Below are 5,392 nucleotides of genomic sequence, written 5' to 3' on the forward strand. Positions count from 1 at the left end.
AAAAAAAAAAAAAAAAAAAAAAAAAAAAAAAAAAAAAAATTAGCTGCTGCTTATTCTGATGCACAGTGCTAAGTATGAGTGTTCAAACAGCAAGCTATTTTAATTAAATTAATTAACTTTTTTGAGACAGAGTCTCACTCTTTCACCCAGGCTGGAGTGCAGTGGCATGATCTCATCTCACTGCAAACTCCACCTCCCGGGTTCAAGTGATTCTCTTGCCTCAGCCTCCTGAGTAACTGGGATTACAGGCACATACCACCACACCAGGCTAATTTTAAATTTTTTATAGAGATGAGATTATGCCCAAGCTGGTCTTGAACTCCTGAGCTCAAGCGATCTGCCCACCTCGACCTCCCAAAATGCTGCAATTACAGACATGAGCCACCACATCCAGCCTATTTTAATTTTATAACCTCTCATGATATCTCTCCTTCCTCAATTTGTCTTCTGAGGGTTCTGACTTTAGCCAGAATTGGAAAGAGGCCCAATGCTTCATGAAGGTTGACAGCTGGAGAAGTGGTAGAAGGTTGCCTGGCAACAGTGGTGTTAGGGCAGACAGGAGCAAGTCCCTGGGTGGTTTCCTAGCAGAAGGAATGCGGGCAGGGCTGAGCCCAGGAGGCAAGATAGGAGATGACAAGGGTGCCCAGATTGTCGGCTTCTGAGGAATTTCTCATCCCTGCTCCCCAGAGCCTCTGGACACAGCCCATCTCTCTCTCTCTCTCTTTCTCTCTCTCTCTTTTTCTCCCCTCCCTTCTGCTTCTCATCTTTTCCTCCTCTTTTTTCTTTTTTAGTTTTCCCTCTCATCCTTCCCTCCTCCTTCTTTTACTTCTCATTCTTCCTTTTCTTCTTCCTCTTCCTCCTTCTCCTATTACTATTACTACTGATAATAACAACAGCTAACATTTGTTAAATGCCTCATCTGAGAGATTTTCTTTTGGAGTGATTAAAAATTTCTGACACTAGGCCAAGTGCTGGGGCTCACACCTGTAATCCCAGCACTTTGGGAGGCCAAGGTAGGCAGATCACTTGAGCTCCGTGGTTCAGGACCAGCCTGGGCAACATGGTGAAAGCCAGTTCCCTAAAAAAAAAAAAATTAACTAGGCATGGTGGTGCATGCCTGTGGTCTCAGCTACTTGGGAGGCTGAGGTGGGAGGATCACTTGAGCCCAGAAGGTCAAGGCTGCAGTGAGCTGTGATTGCAGTCCAGCCTGGGAGACGGAGTGAGACCCTGTATCAAAAAAAAAAAAAGAAAAGAAAAGAAAAAAGCCAGGCGAGGTGGCTCACACCTGTAATACCAGCACTTTGGAAGGCTGAGGCAGGCAGATCACAAGGTCAGGAGATCGAGACCATCCTGGCTAACATGGTGAAACTCCGTCTCTACTAAAAAAAGGTACAAAAAATTAGCCGGGCATGGTGGTGGGCGCCTGTAGTCCCAGCTGCTTGGGAGGCTGAGGCAGGAGAATGGCATGAAGCCAGGAGGCGGAGGTTGCAGTGAGCTGAGATCATGCCCCTGTACTCCAGCCAGGGAAACAGTGCAAGACTCCGTCTCAAAAAAAATTTTTTCTTTTCTAATACTAGATAGTGAGTGACAATGCTTACACAACATTGTGGATGTACTTATGTACTTAGTATCATTAAGTATTGTACATTTTTAAAATAGTTAGAATGGTAAAATTTTGCTTTATGTAATGATAAAATTTTACCACAGTAAAAATAAAGTCTAGGCATGGGTAAAGAATAGTTTAGGGCCACTACAAAACGAAGAGAAGTCAGCATGAGGAGGTTCTGAAATGGGTATCACTCCCTGATAAGAAGATTGAAGGAGGCCAGGTGCAGTGGCTCATGCCTGTAGCCCCAGTACTTTGGGAAGCTGAAGTGGGTGGATCACGAGGTCAGGAGTTCAAGACCAGCCTGGCTAATATGGTGAAACCCCATCTCTACTAAAAATACAAAAATTAGCTGGGCATGTTGGCAGGTGCCTGTAAGTTCAGCTACTTGGGAGGCTGAGGCAGGAGAATCGCTTGAACCTGGGAGGCAGAGCGAGATTGCACCACTGCACTCCAGCCTGGGTAACAGAGAGAGACCCCGTCTTCAAAAACAAAACAAGGAAGATAGAAGGGGAGAAGGGAGTTGTTGAGCTGTTGCCTCATCCTTGAGCATTGTCTGGACAGGACAGGATGAGTGGAGCTGCCCCGGGTCATGGGTGACCAGGAGGCAACAGGCCAGACATGGAAGACACGAGTGGTAAAACAGAAAGCGCTTGGCTCTTAACAACATGCTCGAGTTTTTGCACGAAATCTTCCTGTTACACAAGGTAACTAAATAACTTTTTTGTTTAGGTAATCAGTTCTTCAAAACTGAGCCCATCTTGATAAGTTACTCCACCAAGGGGTGGAGTGCAGTAAAGAACTGACGCTTGTGGTTATAGATGAAGCAATGTCTTTGAGAAAGGCCCTTCTTTGCCACAGTCACTTTTTTCTTTTTCTTTTGAGATAGGGTCTCGCTCTGTCACCCAGGCTGGAGCGCAGTGGCGTGATCTCAGCTCACTGCAACCTCTGCCTCCCTGGTTCAAGCGATTCTCCTGCCTCAGCCTCCTGAGAAGCTGTGATTACAGGCACCCACCACCATGCCCAGCTAATTTTTGTATTTTTAGTAGAGATGGGATTTCGCCATGTTGGCCAGGCTGGTCTTGAACTCCTGATCTCAGGTGATCTGCCTGCCTTGGCCTCCCAAATTGCTGGGATTACAGGCCTATATAAGTCATTTTAACTGGGGGAGAGGATAGATATTTCATTGCAGTTTAGCCAGGCATCGTGGTGCACACCTGTAGTCCCGGCTACTCGGGAGGCTGAGGTGGGAGGATGACTTGAGCCTGGAGGCTGCAGTGAGCCATGATTGCACCCTTGCATTCCAGTCTGGGCAACAGACCCTGCCTCAGAAAAATAAAATAAAATAAAAATTAAACTAAAATAGGGTTGCCAGATTCAATGCAGGATGCCCAGTTGATTTCAAAACTCAGATGAACAATGAATAAACTGTTTAAGTCTAAGTACGGCCCCCAAACTGCATGAGATATACTTATATTCAATATTTTTTTTTTTTTTTGTTTATCTAAAACTTTACATTTAACTGGGCATCCTGTATTTTAATTTCCCAAGTCTAGCAATTCTATTTTAAAATAATCCCTCTGTCTGCTACGTTGAGAGCAGATGGTCAAGGCGGGAAATGAAGGTAGAAGCTGGGAGATGGTTTAGGACGCTATTGTGATCGTCTAGGTGAGAAACAATGAGTCAGACCACAGGGTGCCAGCGAGCCTGTGGACCCACCCCGTTCCCAGCCCCGCCCCTCCTGCTGCCCTTAACTGATGTGACACAATCCTTGTGAGGTCTGTGGACCGAGCAGGGGAACTGCACAGAATCTGACAATATCAACCTAAAAATTATTCACTGCCTACTCATTTGCCGTGCTACTCATTTCCCGTGCAAGGACAAACAAGAGTGTTGAAATGTGAGGCTTGCAAAGCCACAAGATAGGGAGGGCTTAATCCCTTATCAATGTTACGAAGGCATTTTCCACCTTGCCCTTCCTTTTCCATTTGGATAAAAATTCAAACTTTTAGGCCAGGCGCAGTGGCTCACCCCTGTAATCCCAGCACTTTGGGAGGCCAAGGAGAGTGGATCACTTGGGAGTTCAAGACTAGCCTGGGCAAAATGGTGAAACCCTGTCTCTACAAAAGTAAAATAAAATTAAAATTAAAATTAGCAGGCCGGGTGTGGTGGCTCACGCCTGTAATCCCAGCACTTTGGGAGGCTGAGGTGGGCGAATCACGAGGTCAGGAGATCAAGACCATCCTGGCTAACACAGTGAAACCCCATCTCTACTAAAAATACAAAAAATTAGCCAGGCGTGGTGGTGGGCGCCTGTGGTCCCGGCTACTCGGCTACTCGGGAGGCTGAGGCAGGAGAATGGCGTGAACCTAGGAGGCGGAGCTTGCAGTGAGCCGAGATCGTGCCACTGCGCTCCAGCCTGGGTGAGAGGGAGACTCCGTCTCAAAAAAAAAAAAAATAAATAAAATAAAATAAAATAAAATTAGCTGGGCTTGGTGGTGCATGCCTGTAGTCCAACTATTCAGGAGGCTGAAGTGAGAGGGTCGCTCAAGCCCAGGAGGTCGAGGCTGCAATAAGTAAGCTGAGATCTCTCCACTGCACTACTCACCAGGCAACAGAGACCCTGTCTCAAAAATAAATACACAGATAGGCCGGGGGCAGTGATTCATGCCTGTAATCCCAGAACTTTGGGAGGCCGAGGCGGGCAATCACCTGAGGTCAGGAGTTCAAGACCAGCCTGGTCAACATGGCGAAACCCTGTCTCTACTAAAAATACAAAAATTAGCTGGGCATGGCATTCGGTGCCTGTAGTCCCAGCTACTCAGGAGGCTGAGGCAGGAGAATTGCTTAAACCCGGGAGGCAGAGGTTTCAGTGAGCTGAGATCGTGCCACTGCATTCCAGCCTGGGTGACAGAGCGACACTCCGTCTCAAAACAAACAAACAAACAAACAAAAATACATATCTCTTCAAGACCCTGCTTGGAATTCTTTTGGGTATCTCCCCAGAAATGGAATTGCTGGATCCCACGGTAATTCTATTTTATGAGTTAGAACTTGGCCTGAATTTTTTGTGGTGTCAGCTATAGACTCACAGTGAGGGAAGCCCAGGAGGGCATGGGCTTTAAGAGGATGACGCTGAAACAGAGGGGCTTTAATTAATAAGGATGTGCTGTGTTCTTGAATATTCGTGAGTAGATTGTAAGTGTTCTTACACACACACACAAATGATAAATGTGAGGCAATGCATACGTGAATTAGCTCAATTTAGCCTTTTGACAACGTATACTATTCCCACACATCACGTTGTACACCATAAATACATACAATTTTTATTTTCCCATTAAAAATAAATCAGTAATGCTTAAACAAATTAAATTTCATATTGTAGCCGGGGGAGCGGGGGGAACAGTGCATGATGTTGCAATGAACTGCATTTCATTTCCTGAAGCGTCAGCAAAAGACCAGCCGTGGGGTAGAAGACCAGAGAGGAAGGAGCGTGGCCTCCCTAGCTCCCCACTTCTTTCTCAAGCTGCAGACTGATCTAGGGTCTCTGGAACTGGGCTAAGGGGCCCCCGTGTCTGCAGCCTCTCGGGGGGCTTCATGGACTCGAGCAAAAGGCTTGAGGCTGGAAACGAGGGTATGAGTGTGCGGAGAGGTAGGGTGAGGTTGCGTTTCTGCAAGGAAATAATAATTGTCGTGCTTGACTGATGTACTAGGCACCAGGCTGAAGGCCAAGGCAGCTGGCGAGGCTGGGAGATAAATTAACTTCCCCTCTTGCTGCCCCGC

The sequence above is a fragment of the Rhinopithecus bieti genome, unplaced genomic scaffold (assembly GCF_001698545.2).
Source record: "Rhinopithecus bieti isolate Rb0 unplaced genomic scaffold, ASM169854v2 scaffold_6949, whole genome shotgun sequence".
Lineage (NCBI taxonomy): Eukaryota > Metazoa > Chordata > Mammalia > Primates > Cercopithecidae > Rhinopithecus > Rhinopithecus bieti.